Genomic DNA, 14,969 nt, shown 5'->3' with positions numbered 1-14,969 from the left:
TCATTCTTTGATTGGTAACTGCCACCGCTCTCCGTTCTATGCCCCACCTCTTCTACCGAAAATCTTATCATTTAATGTTGCCCTAGCCATGGTTTATTAATTATTGCTGCCACCTTCCTCTGTCAAGGTGTATTTTTGTTCTACAAGGTAAACAAGGAATAAGTAAGAAAAGTAAAAATGTAAATAAAATGAAAAGAGAAGAAAATTGATAAGATGGTTAAAAAAATAAGTAGATTAATAAAATTAACACCTTTTATAAAACGTATTTTCACTCGTAAAAATAAAAACAAAAAATACCCCCCCCCCCCAAGAAACACAAAAAGAAAAAAACGACAACCTTCTCTCCAAAAAAAAAAAAAAGGTTTTGATCACAGAGGCTATATTCTCAGTATAAGGATAAATTTTCGTTAAGTTCAGTCAAAACAATGGATTGCTACATTTCGACGGAAAACTCTTCCTACATAGAGTGTTCCACATGCAGAATGAGTTTGAGCGAATTTATGTTCGTGTCAAGATAGGACGTACATTTTTCCTGATAAGTCAGAAATTTCATGCCCTGTAAATGGATCATTTAAAATTTTAAATATCCTTTTTTAAAAAACAACGTCCTATGTACTTAAGACTTCGATCTCCTTCATCCAGTTGTTTTTCACCGCTCATCTTATCTTCTCTTCTCTTCCACAATCTTCTTCTTCTTTTTCTTTGTTTCCTCTTCCTCATCTTCTTTTCACCCTCTTTTTTCTTTGAGTGAAGAGGCCTTCTTTCATCGGGACCTATGACAATGACCTCTTCAAGTCGGGTCTAAAATATTTAAATTTGTCAGACGATAGTCAAACGCAATCCTAATCGTCAACATAGTCTGGTTTGAGGGTGTGACTACATTATTTTAGGGATAAGTCCTTTTGTCCATATACCTCCTAGTTTTCTAGGGCTCAAGTGGCAATAGACATGTGGTCTTCCATTAAAAAGTGACGAAAAAATTTTTGACTCCGCCCAAATATGAAAAGCGCTCAATGAGGAGATTATAATCCATTAAATTAGATAGCGAGCAATTGGCCGCAGAAAACATTTCAGAATACGGTTAGAAGAGCTCGTCTGGCTATCGTGCTTGACTTCACTGACTCCACCCATTCAACACTCGATTAATTCATGATTTAGACCAGACCCAGGTGACTGTAGAATATTCAAATACTGTACTGGTACATTTTATTCAGACGCGTCACGCTGCTTTGCTGAGTGGTTCTCTTCTCCTCTTTTCATAAGCCGTTGAAACAAACTCCTCTCTTTTCAATATTTCAAGAAAAGAGGAGCATGGTGCCAGAAAACTCAACAGTGAGCAGTCAGTAGCACCGCTGAGAGGAGAGTTTTACAAACCATTTAAAAATACTTGTATGTATGGGTCGATTTTACGGCGCGTTATAGGGCTCTATACTGCCGTGCTAAGGAAAAACGCCGTACACTGAGAAAAAAATCTCGGTGTATTTACTAAGAAAAGGGTAAAATTACCAAGAATTCAGGGTTCTATTTGATCCCAGTTTTTTTTTCGGTAAAATTACCATCCATGGAATTGGTAATTTTACCGACAAATCTCGATAAAATTATTGAACTTTCTCGGTAATTTTACTGGACCTTGGTAAAAACGCCAATATTTTTTATCGACTGTGGTAGAATTACCGAGATAAAATAGCAAAGCTACCGGGAATTGATTACCAATAAAAGTGGTATTCTTACCTGAAAAAACAGTAAAAATACCGGTTTTTAGGTAAGCTTACCAGTCTGTCTTGGTAAAATTACCAATAATTGGTAAAAAAAGTGAGATGGTAAAGGTACCGACGGACCTTGGTAAAAACGCCGTGAATTTTTTTTCAGTGTATGAACCTTCAGGCGTTGCCAAATTTCCTTTGATAAAATACTACTTTCTCGGTAAAAATATGAATATTTTTCTTCCGAGTTTCCAGATAATTTTGTTCGCAATTCGACCCGAATTTCCTGAAAGTTTCAGGCAAAAAAATGCATAAATACTCAAAAACAAACATTTTAGTAAAGGAAATTTGGCAACTCTCGATTGTTCATACGGCGTTTTTCCTTAGAACGGCAGTATACGACACCTACCCCTACCCGCCACAGGAATCTGTCATGGAAAAATACTTACGTGCAATAATGTATATGACTCCATACTCCAAACACATTTCAGATAGAAAATTCGAAGACGAAGAAGAATAAAAAAGGGGATCTGAATAAGAGGAAGAGACAGAATTAAGAAAGAAGGAGGGAGGGGAGATAGAAAGAAAAGGGAGAGATGTGATAAGAATGGAAGAAGGAGAGTTGGAGAGGGGGGTTAATAAGAAGAATTTGAAAGAGAATGAAACGCGAAGAAGAAGGGGATTGTATGAAGAAGAAATAGAGAAAATAAATGTAAGATAAAGAATAATAAGAATAACACGAAGGGAAAAATAAGGAGCAAAAAGTATTCCTCTCGACCTGCCGTTCGTCTCTCTCCTTGTTTTCTTATTTGTATCCTACTATTTTTGTCCCTTCCATCTTCTTTCCTTCTTCACACTTCCCTCCCTTTCCCTCTCATTCTTTCTCCTCTGCTTCCTCCCGAATTCTTCTTTAGAATCATCTCATCGCTCCTCTCTGCTTCTCCTTCCTTTTCCTTTTCTCTTTTTTCTTCGTTCTTTTTTTTCCTCTCTTTCTTCCTCCTCGTGTCCTTATTGCACGTCAGTCTCTTGTTTCTCTTTTTTAACATCAATCTCTTCCACTGTGATCTTCCTCCTTTTTTTCTCCGCCTCCTTCTAATTTACACTTCCTACCCTGACATTTGTTGAGAGTCCTAAAGTCATAAATAATAGTGCACATAGTGCATAGTGCATAAGTGCACTTAAGTCGTTGTTCCTAACAACCGATGTAGACATGACTGATTTGCTTCATGCAACCAAATTGACAAATGAGACACAATGCATCGTTGTGGGTGAGGAGAGTTCAATCGGTTACAGCAGCTTGTGCTAAAAATAATCATAAGCTTCTTCAAAAATGACAGAGCAGTTTGTAACGATAAACCACTTTGTCATACTTAATTACCCTGTGAAGAGGCATTGGAACAGATTTTTTCTGCTTTCCTCTCTGTCACCTCTCACTCGTGGAAATTTTTCTTTTGAATCTAAAAACCGAGTGCAGAATACTTTTTCAAAAGTAAACACCCACTCAACACACACGGGCAAAAGACTCTTCTGAAATGAGCATTATCATTGACAGCTTTTAAAGTACTCGAAATATAGGCACTTCATTAGAATAGTTCATTTCTTTCTCTCTATACATACTTTTAATTTTTCTTACCTTTGCCTTCTGTGGACTTGGTGTAGATAGAAGCAGAAAGAATAAGTAAACTTATTTTCATAACCTCTTCTCCTTTAAGTTCTTAATGTTTTATCTTGAAGGCATAATTTATCCAATTTCAGCTACCACCATTTTTAAAGATTAGATGATAGTTGCTGTTCTACCGTGCTAAGGAAAAGCGCCGTATGAGCCTTCAGGCGTTGCCAAATTTCCTTTCATAAAACACGAATTTCCCAGTAATCGTATAAATATTTTCCGTCCAATTTTTAGACAATTTTGTTTGCAATTTCATCTAGAGTTTCTGAAAATTTCAAGGAAAAATATCCATAATTTTCCTCAAAAATTAACATTTTATCGAAGGAAATTTGGTAACTCTCAAATGTTCATACGGCGTTCTTCCTTAGCACGGCAGTATTAGTAATAGTATAAATTTATAAAGTATTTTAATGGTAATTGAGATAATTACCTATGTAGTTAAACCTGCTCTCTATGCAACAATCAATCTGCAGAAAATGAAAAAAGTAATCCTCTTACAAATGGATTGCATTTTGCAATAAGGAACCACAATCTTTGGCTCTAAAAGTACCTTCCTGCCTAGGAAACCAATGGCATAAAATGTTGTTTCTACAATGAGCCAGAAATAGTGGTTCCTCATTGCAAAATGTGGTCAAAATTATCCTGGTCTCTTGAATGCCGTTCGTGGAGTTGATAGAGTCGTCCGATTTTTTAGACATCCAGAAATAGGAGCCTCAGTTTAGTTCCTAACTATCGCTAACTGACAGTTCTACTTACAGTAATATAAGTACTGACAGTACTTACAGTACTTGACAGTTAATACATGTAGTATTTGTTTTATCTTTATATAATTTTTGTGTTTTCTTGCAAAGGAGCTATCACTCAAGAAAAACCGGAAAAACAAGAAAACAAATTGGTATGGAATTTGTATTCGGTTGCAGCCTCAAATCTTTCTTCCGCATGCAAGAGCCTCACAGTCAATTGGAAGAAGAGGAAAAATACGTTTAAAAGTAGTTAGACAAACCTACTTGTAAGCCAAACTTTCCCAAAGTCAACGATTTTACAGTAAAACGAACTGCCCTAAAATATTGCAAATAGATTTTTTTAAAATTTTCGCTTCATTTCATTTCGTTGCGTTGTGTTGGTTTATCTATTCTCTCTTAAAATGTCACTGTTATTCCCATTCCTGCTGAATCAGAACAATTCTGTGATCAGTATTCTGTCCTTAGTGTATTAAAATCTAAAAATTTTGTGAAAAATTTACCCAACTATTGCGTCAGTGAATGATCAGCATTTTCTAATCACAATTTGAAGGCTATATAAATGTTTTTACTTTCTCGCTCCCATAGGGTAGAGAGGAAGTATTGTCATCCTCCAAGAAAGAAAAAAAAGTTGAAATTTCATCATTTCTAGACGTTTTAAGGTCCCAGGAGTCAAAATAACCATACTTGAAAAAATGTGTGTCCGTCCGTCAGCTGTCCCCCAAATCTGTGTACAGCGATATCTCAGAATCTATCTGTTCGATTTCATTCAAAATTGGCACAGAAAACCATTTCTATGGTCTCCTTATGCACGTCAAACGATTTTGGGGTACGCTAAAATTTTTTCCTATTATTTATCGGTCTACTACTCTTCATTTTATTTTACAAAAAAAGACAAAGTTATAAATAAGCATGGTGGATCTTTACTTTGTGACATTCTCGCCAGTGATGCTAACGAACTATAGTTGTTTTTTCTCCATCGTACAATAATTTCATGACACATGAAATTACGGCACGTTTAATTTAATTCAATTCGCCGAAAATTAAGTGAAGTTAATCTAACATTCTGGTGCGAAAGTAAAAAAAGTGTGCGATAGTTCACAAAATGCTAAATTACCCACTACAGTAATTAGTTTTTCATCTTGACATTGCTAAAATAACTGAGGTAGCTGTTCATTCAGCATTTTGTAAGTTCTCGCACACTTTTTTTACATCCAGAATGTTAAATCAACTTCACTTTTTTTTTCATTGAATGCTAGGTGATTCAATATGTTCATTCAAAAATAACAGTAAATCTAGACGCCAGAGCACTGTGAGTGGGAGTCGGTCGCAAGCGCTCACGCTTGACTCTCTTCAGAAGCGGTGAAACGAGCGCATATTGACTTTGAACCCACCAATGAGAGCTTGTTGACTCAGCGAGCGACCAATCAGGGACGAGAGCGGTTTTACAGGTAAGTTTCCAGGCTGGATGAGCTGGATTTCTTGTCGAGATGATTTTTTCTTCTTCTTTCCGTTTTCTTAAGAGATAACCGTCCTGTTAGTCAAGCGTTGGAGGTAACTCACTTATCTCGATGCCTGATAATTTTACGGGAGTATCTTATCCTGTTGTGTCCGATTTTAGAAAAGATTAAAAACAAATTTTATGTTTGACCATTTTTGTGAATTTTGGGATTTTATAATTGTGTTGTGACTTTAAATTCATTTCGTGCGCGTCCCATTGGAATTGACTTTCGAGGCTATCGGAGAGTAGCTTCGCTGATGTGAATCGTGAGTACCATTGTGATATCTTTACAGATAAAATGTGCAACAACTTAACGACATAACTAATTGAATTTAATTCAAGTTTTTGAGTTAGATAGGGAAGCGGAGGCAGATAGCGCGGCTCCAGATTCTTGACCTTAATTATTATTTTGCTCAATTCTACTACTTCTCCACCCTTAAGGACGCGGGAAGGATAATGTTCCTTTATCTTGTCATCAACGCAGTCGATAAGCTAAGCATTTTAACATTGCCTCTAAAAACGAAACGATCTTCCTCAGTTTCGGCCCGCAAATATTATATGGGCTATGTTTGAGGCGTTATGAAAACTATACGTAACTTATAGTGCCCACTTCATGTAGACAAGTTGCAACGATTTAGTATTACAAAGAGTGTGCCTTGTCGTGAAAGAAAAAAATTATTTCATCTCGTATGCAAAAGTTCAAAAGTTTAAAGAAGGCTTTTCTGTTGGCTTTAAGCCGGTTTGATCCTATTCGATTGATTTTATTAGGTAGTTAAATTTAAACAGATGATTAAGACTTAACGATTAATTTAGTGATCTGAGCAGCCGCTCAGTAGTGATTATTGATGCCTAAAATATTCTTATCTACGTTTGGAATCTAAGATATGAACATTATTTATGAATTTGAACTGTTCCTTGAGCCCGCGTCCACTCGTTGAACTAAAAAATAATAATTTAGGCACTTATTTATGTCTCACGAATGATTTCCTGGGATATGGTATTACGAATCATCGATTTACAATGTGTTACAACGTATTGTGTCATACTATTCTGACCGCGACCAAAAAACGCAATTTTCGTGATATCAAACGAAATGTTCAACCCTCCCATTTATAATTGGAAAATAAAATAATAGAAACCGTGGAGTTGCGATTGTGATATCTGTGTTGCCGTGATCAAAGAATCAAAATTATGTGAAACGTGAGCGTGTTAAAATTTGGGTTTTGAATATTTAAATATAACTGAGTTTCTTGATTTTTCTACTTTGTTCATTGTGTGATCAATTTTTTTGAAATTTTGAAATTTTATCAAAAGTCGTATTGCGCTTTTCTAGTCACCCTAAGTTTTTACTGGTTAATCTTAAAATTGAATTACATATTGCTTCAATTTGTGAAGATTTATAGTGATTGAAATTCAAAATTAAAATTTACACTTGCAGATATAGTTCAAGGCAACTAAATTCATTTTTAAGAGTTTCGTATTTCATAACATCTCACAAACGCACACAACTTTGGGGCTTGTCTCTTCTTTATTTTGAACAATAATATGACATTCTTGCAACTTTGTCCCGACGTGAGCTAAAACTGGGATCCTATTCATCGCTAAGTTTGCGTAGAAATTAATCGCAGAGCTTCTCTGACCTTTCCCTGGAGGAAATTTAGTTTTTTTCCAGTAAGTGCCAAGTTTAAATACATACAGAAAACTACAAAAGCATAGAATTTTTTGCGGCAAACTTTTGCTATAGAAGATAAAGATATTATATTCCGACAATAATATTTCAGTTTCCAAACTAGTTTTCTTCTCACTAATGTCTTTCATTTTGTCCCTTAAAACCAAGTAGCACTATCCGGCATTTTGTCCGTTAAATGAATGAGAATTTATTGATGTCCAAGTCCTAGATTGCCTCAAAAACTGTTGTGAGTTCTTTATTTAACTCTCAGTGTTATTTTGGAATGTTGCTTGAATGTGCCCTGTGTCGTTCATAGACATTTTATGGTCCCTGTGTGAGTGAAAAAATGTTGGATTATCAAGTGGATCAACTTTCGCACCGGTTGAATTCCGAAAGAAAAGTTCGAACTTTTATTCGTTCCCGGTCTCAGAGAAAATTAGTTTTTCAAACGTCAATTATTGGAGTGGACAGAGTGTCCATTTGGCGCCTCTTTCAATACAAACGAAAGTTTTAAGATACCTCCAAAAAAATACCTCTTTGAAACTCAATTTTATTAGGCGGGTAAAATATGGGCTGGTTTCTTTTCTTGCTAAACTTGGACCAAATTTGCTTGAAAACATACGGCTGATTTTACACAATTCAAATGACAAACCATGTAAAAACGCTGTGCATGCCACAAAAGCCAATACACTAATTTCTCGATTCCGTTTACTTATAATTTTTAATTTGGGCCATTAAAATGGCATCTCCAATGGAACTCCATTTCTTGGATAGAAAATTAGCAAAAGCAATTCAGCATCATTCTTCGAAAAAATTCATGACCCTGCGTTTGGCTGTAATGAATATTCTGTGAATACATCAAGACAGCAAAGCTTAGCTTGTTTTCCAGCCAAAACATAACCGAAAAGCAAAAAGTTTGTACTTTTGCTTTAGAGTCTTCGCACAATTTTTGAGGGAGCCAAAAATACAGTTGAATAGCGCTTAGAATCAAACTTTCTTAGAAGAAAATACAGGTTGGAATTTTCTTTCTTCTTGAAACTTAACGAAAAAAACAAGGCCTAAGTACGATTGGAGGTACCGAATATTTTTTGGAGAACTTCAAATTTTTTCAGGATAAAAGGAACTTATTTATGCTAAAAGGAACTACATATATGCTGCACGCTACCCTCCGCTCATTGTTTCTTTTAGCATAAATACGTTCCGTTGCGCCTATCGACGAATCTAAAAAATATTCCCAATTAAACTCTTTAAAAATGCTACTCAGTGCTCCAGACACTGTCAGTAATTTCAAAATAATTTCAATATGACATCAAAATACAATTTTGAAATTATTTTAAGATTTTTATAAATAGAATGACCGATTAAAGGGTCAAATTTTAGATTTCAGTATGAATCCAATAGAATGAGTTTAACCGGATATTAAATAGTTCGGATCACAATGAATGCACACACGTAGTTTTTCTAAAATTCACTTCCTCACCTCCTAATTCGAGAATGTTAAGCCGCTCCGATATTTTATATACTTAATTGAGATCCCATTTGCTACAGAGAGGACATTTTGGTTTAAAAACTTCACTCGGAACTCGAAATTGCTTGCATCATGTCTTATGTTCTCCGGTCATTCTGTTTCAAAATATCCTCTTCAAAGTCTTTTATGTCTTTTTCTCCCTTTGCAAACATTTTGACGAATTTAGATTTGAAATTTCGGAAAAAATAACACACAAATTCGTAAACGATGATTAGTCAGCCTTCAATACAATCAGATTTTAAGCAATCTGCACCTTCGCTAACAGAAATACGTGGTTTTTCCTAGTTTCAAAATCGATAGGATGAAAGGTCTGAGGTTCAAACAATAGGTGCCGCGCTAGGCCGTTAGGTGAAATCATCTTTTAGTTGATCATACTCCCCGTTATTTTCCTTTGAAAACAATGACTGCAGTATAACTGTGTGCATTGTAAATATGGAATGAAAGTCCACTGGTTGTTGCTGCGTCTGATCCTCCGCCGCACCGCATCATTTCGCTTATGTTCGCTGTAATAGAGAGGGCAAACTTCGACCGCATCCCAACAACCTTCCCTTTCTGCACCTTGACACAACCCTGTCGCGTCTTTCACAACTCTCGTAGTCCACAAAGTCCATGCTCGGCAAGTATGGAGGGAAATTTTACTTCGCTGGAACTATACTACTACTATACTTACTATACTGCGGAACGTTTCAAGATACGCATAGAAATTATATACTGTCTTTAATTTTACGCTTTAAGTACGAGTCAATATGTTGATAGATGTTAACTAAAATAATCAAATTTTTTTGACGAAAAACGACGCTTAAGTCAAAATAATATCACAAGAAACATTTTTTTCAGTGCGATGTCTCAGTTTTTTCCCATTTTTTTCTTATCTTACTTCAATCTTCAAAACAAGTCAAGAAGAACCTCCGATCAACCGCGGATACTTGACTCTACAGTACATATTTTCGGAATTTTACCTTCATTTTGCATTTATATTCCTCGATTCCTGATCTGGCTCACGTTGAGGAAGAACTGATTGAAGCACGACGCAGTAAGGAAAATTACGAGATATTTCGACGATAAAGATGGTTTTAGATTAGTGTGAGCTGTGGTGCGTTTGTTCCCTGCTCTCACTCTTCCATTAACCTAGAATTAAAAAAGTTCCAACAGTAATGCCTAATACGTCTCACGCACAGATGCTGAAAAATCGATCAAGAGCACAGCGCCTTCAATGATCCAATGTATGCAACACGCACATCCTAAGAGGTCGAATAGTTGCATCAATGCGCTGCTGCTGAACACGTAGCTTTACAACGCCTGAAACGAGGGAAACTATGATAGAAACTGACCTCATCAGTGCCTTATTGCAACTGTTCGACCTCTTAGGATTGCCTGAAAAAGGCTAAAAACGCTGAATGCTTTTTACTTACTTTGGATCGTTTAACAACATACCCTCCTACACTATTCTTGACCTTTACAAATGACATAAAATTATGTATAAGTCTGTCCTCGTATTCTTTTCTGCGCAAGGGCCATTGCGTGTCAATCCTTGCGATCGAGATCAAAATTTTCTTTGAGTATGATGATACAGAGATGCACATTTTTTCCGTATGTGTGTTTTTTATTAATTATTTATTTATTTTTTTTTTAACTAACTTTGAATAAGGTACTCTTTCAACAATAAAGTCCCCCAGCGTAGAGTTGCAGGATCGTCTTAGAACTTCATCAATCATACTCCAGTGGCGTGGCGTGCTTTGCGATATATCGATTGATCTGCCGTTTAAACCTATGGAATAGGATCGAAAACTAGGATGTTTACAACGAGTTCCTCAAAAATAGAAGATTACTTCACCATAGCTTCAAACGGGAAATATGATAGTCGATCATTCACACCCTTGTCACTGGCATTCTCCACCCTCAACTTTGCCACATTCGCAGCTCAAACTAGTCTTACTCATAAACACTTCGCGTTTTTCGCCTATCGAAGTTGCATTTAAAGAACATATGTGTGCCACTGAAGATCTGAAAATCTCTGGTGTAATTCAGCATTATCAAATTTTTAAATAATAAGGTCTCCATGCGTCAAGCAAATTCGCATTCGCCGGTACGCCTACTTTTTTGCCCATGCGTTAAAGTCTCTGAAGTGATTCCTTTATTTTTCCGTCATAGCGACCTCTCGTATGATTCAGCAACTTCAACTTTTTAAGGTACGGAACCTTAAGAGCGTCATTCCGTGGAGTTTGACACCGACGGAAAACGTTACGACCAGTGGCGTGGCGGGCTTTGCGATATATCAATTGATCTATCATTTTAAACCTATGGAAAAGTTTAGATTAACAGGGTGATCGCAACGAGCACCATTATTGTCAATCTTTAACCATAGCTTAAAATGTAAGAATATCGATAATCGATTAACTTAAGAAACGAAATTAACAGACTTTTTCCGCTGCTCTCTACTACTCTCCGCTGTCAAATCTCAGTTTCGTTGAGTTGCGCCGTCATGATCAGGGTCAATAGAGTCCGCAATATTTCGATTCATATACTCATAAAAAATATAAACTAGGGAATTTAACAAGAAAATCAGCTTTCAATCCGTGTATAATATTGAAATAGAATGCAAAAGATTAGCCCAAGACAATACTCTTTTCTATTCCAGTCTTTTGCCGTGGAGTTTCACTAGTTGACTGGAGATCAAAGTTCATTTTATGATGGTGTCCAAAGACAAAGTGGACTCACTGCTCTTCCCTCAGTAATGACGTCCATTTCTGTCCTTTCACTGCTCTTCGACAATCCTTGAGCTGATCAAAAGTGGTGAAATTTGACCTTTCAATGAAATCATCCTGTCCGAAAATCAACACTTAAAAACGAAAGCATACTGTCACCGCTCTTGAGTAAACGCCTTCAAATTCAATGAGCAGGCAGTTTCTTGACCTAGAAACACATTGATTTGTATCCATTTAGCCGTGCCGTTTTGACGAGCTAAATGTGGGAAAACCTCATTTTGTGTTGAATCAAACATATGCACTAGCCGTCGCGCAAATATTCTGTTCATGAAAAATTACGAAGTAAAATTGACGAAATAATGGTAAAGTCAGAGGAGGCGAAAATTAAAATGCTCAATCTAGAAATTTTCTCCGAAAATTAAAACCTTTTGTTGCGATTTGGACAAGTGTTCATCGTCTTTACCTTAAAAAAATAGCCGCAAACGATTCCGCATGGGCCCCATGAAGCGTTGATCCATATCGATGGTGAAACTACCAAACCACGTATCTTGGCTTGCGACTTTGCAGACTTCTTGTCCTACTCGATTTTTTAAATGGAGAACTACCCAACGTACACTCTTAAAAACCTCCGTGATTTTTCTCCTCTGTGCAAGGCAAATTTTGAACAAATTTCAAGGCGTGATGTTGACTATTGCTCCTTTAAAAAAATAAAACAGGAGCGGAAATGTTTAAACACCACAAACGAGATACGTGGTTTGTGAATTTTACCGTCGATCTGTAACAGAGGGCTCACGAGGAAATTGAAATATACCCTTACGTTAGAGGAGTGACGTTTTGACGGAGGGCTGATATTGACAGACAAAGCCATAGATAAAGCCATAGACAAAGCGATATACAAAGAGGACATAAGTATAGTGTGTAGCGATCCACTTGATTGAAACGGGTGGACTATGGGAGAGAGTGATATGGACTAACTAAAGGGTCTCTCGTGGGTTGTCCTTAGTAAGTCTATTGCCTACCTCTTTTGTCTATTGCAACCACCCGCTTCCACCAATAAGATCCCTCCGCACTTAAAAAAAAATTTACGGGCTTTATAGACCTACCATCCGTTCCGGGCTTAGAGGCTGGAACTTCCGAGTGCTGGAGCCGTAGCGTAGATTGCTCCGGGTGCTACGCCCGGAACTTTCAGCCTCAGAGCCCGGAACGCGGACCGTATGTTCACATATATAGCCCGTAAATACGATTTCCAGGGCCGGAGTTTTTTTTTTTTTTTTTTTTTTTTTTGTATATATCCTGTTTGTCTTCTTCGTCTATCGCTTTGTCTACAAATTTCAACAACCAGCCTGCAGAGCGCTCTCGAAGACGCTACATAGAATTTAGAGTTGCCATTCGCCTCAAAATTGGCAACGCTGATTACTCGGATGACTAATGCCCGGGACTGCTAGAGTCTTGGAGTCTTGAAGTCTCCTCGTCAATAAATCGGGGCAATATTGAGCCGATGATGCCGATGCGGTTGTAGCAGTGTATTTAGGTGACCTCAATTTTTGTGACGTCTTCTCCGTGTTTAACAGGAAGTGCGCGGTTGTGTTTGTTCTTTTCGCGCGGACACCGCACGCGCACGGCTCACCGCCGCCGCCGCCTCAGAGCGTAAGATCTAAGAGCCAACTGATCGGTTCCGCTTCTTTTTAGCGTTTCCTTTCAACCAGTATCCTTTCGATTTTATCAAATTGTATCTTCGTCTGTCTCGACCGCGGTGTTGTCAAATGGTCGAATTTTTCTCGTGCGTGACCGGTGGCCGCTCAACGCGTTTCGGGCATTAGATTTCGTCCATTAATGTACATGTGCGTATCAAGGGATACGCCCCCTGGCCGCTAAGCGACACAGCCCTCAGAATATGGTCCGCACCCTCAAAGGGCCTCTTCCAGGGTCAGTTTAAAAATTTAAAGAGAGCAGGCTCAAATCTCTAGAAGTCCAGGGTCGCACAAGTGAAATGAAAAATTTGAAAGATTGGAAATTTCCGTTAAATATTTCATGAAATTTCAAAAATTTGTGAAAAGTGTGACGAATTTGAAAAATATTTTCAGGGGCTGGGCATGCAACAAACCCTAAAAGACACACATTTGCGTCTCATTAAATTTTGCATTTAATTCCAAAACAATTGCTCAATATCTTCCTTTTTTTCTGAATTTTCAAAATTTTATTTTTCATGAAAAATTGCGACCCTGCCTGGTTCTCACTCGCTAGTATCCGCCAAAAATTATGATAATTGGCATGATAAATCGCCAGAAAAAACCCTATGACCAAAACTTAAAATTGTCATTGTTCGATCGGGGAATTTCTCGCTATCTTGGAAATGACTGTTTCGCCCCGATGACTGTCACTCTTTACTATTCTGCCTTGCTAAGGAAAAACGCCGTATGAACATTCGAGAGTTGCCAAATTTCCTTCGATAATATGTTTATTTTTGAGGAAAGTTAAGAATATTTTTCCTTGAAATTTTCAGGAACTTCAGGTGAAATTGCGAACCAAATTATCTGAGAAATTAGAAGGAAAATATTCATATGTTTACCAGGAAATTCGTGTTTTATCAAAGGATATTTGGCAACGCACGAAGGTTCATACGGCGTTTTTCCTTAGCACGGCAGTATTCCAGAATCAAAGAGGCAAGAGGCAATGCAGGCGCCTGCTATCAGCGTCTTTGGGAACCGGTCGAAGTTCATCATAACGCATTTTGGACCGAAAGTGACAACTGTGTCAACTCGGTCAATCGAACCTATGGGTCCGTGGACCCGGCGTCCCAGCCGGTCGTGTCCGCCCGCGCTTTGTAGTGCGCCTCGACCGAGTCTTTCCTGTGTCGGTTTGCCCCAATTTCGGGCACTCCAGATCACTTCCGATGCGACTGTATGTTCCTGCCACTTTTACTCTCGTGCTCTACTAATTCTCTGTTGACATCCATCCCGGGCCCGGTTTGTGAAAGTGACTCGAGTTTATTAGCTTTACTGGACCGTTACAGTATCCCTCCGCAAAAGTTGCATGTCGCACGCCTGCGTTTAAGTTTACCCACCTCCCCCGCACCCTGAACTGAACTCACTTTTTGTCTCATCGTAGCTCCTCACTGGGAAAAAAACACATTGGATCTAGAGTCCAGACTATTAAAAACATCGACAAGAAAAAATACTCTTGATTCAATCGGATTTTTGCTTAAATCAAGAACCAAGCCTCTTAATTTGAGCAGATTTCCTTTTGATCTAAGCAAAAATCTGATTGAATCAAGAGTGTTTTTTTGTAAATGTTTTCAAGAGTCTGGACTCTAGATCCATTTTTTTTTTTTTTTTCCCAGTGCTTGTTGAGGTTCTCCAATGCGTTGACTTACTTGCCTTTTGCATTCAACTTACCACCAGGATTCTGGAGTGGTAAAGAGTTGTGGCGAATGTTAGGGCGAAACAGTGATTTC

The 14,969-nt window shown here is 37.7% G+C and overlaps 1 protein-coding gene across 1 annotated transcript in view; it reads left to right on the top strand.

The window, feature by feature from the left end:
• Nucleotides 1-5,647: 5,647 nt before the first annotated feature.
• LOC109032979 (uncharacterized) overlaps nucleotides 5,648-14,969 on the top strand; it is a 38,933-nt gene continuing 29,611 nt past the window's right edge. The window contains exon 1 of the mRNA XM_019045343.2: nucleotides 5,648-5,879. The gene's annotated coding sequence lies outside the window, so the exon portion shown is untranslated. The remainder of the gene's footprint in view (nucleotides 5,880-14,969) is intronic.

Source organism: Bemisia tabaci, chromosome 7, assembly GCF_918797505.1.
Source record: "Bemisia tabaci chromosome 7, PGI_BMITA_v3".
Taxonomy (NCBI): Eukaryota; Metazoa; Arthropoda; class Insecta; order Hemiptera; family Aleyrodidae; genus Bemisia; species Bemisia tabaci.
Note: the sequence above shows the minus strand (reverse complement) of the source record. Positions and strands in the feature narration are given on the sequence as shown.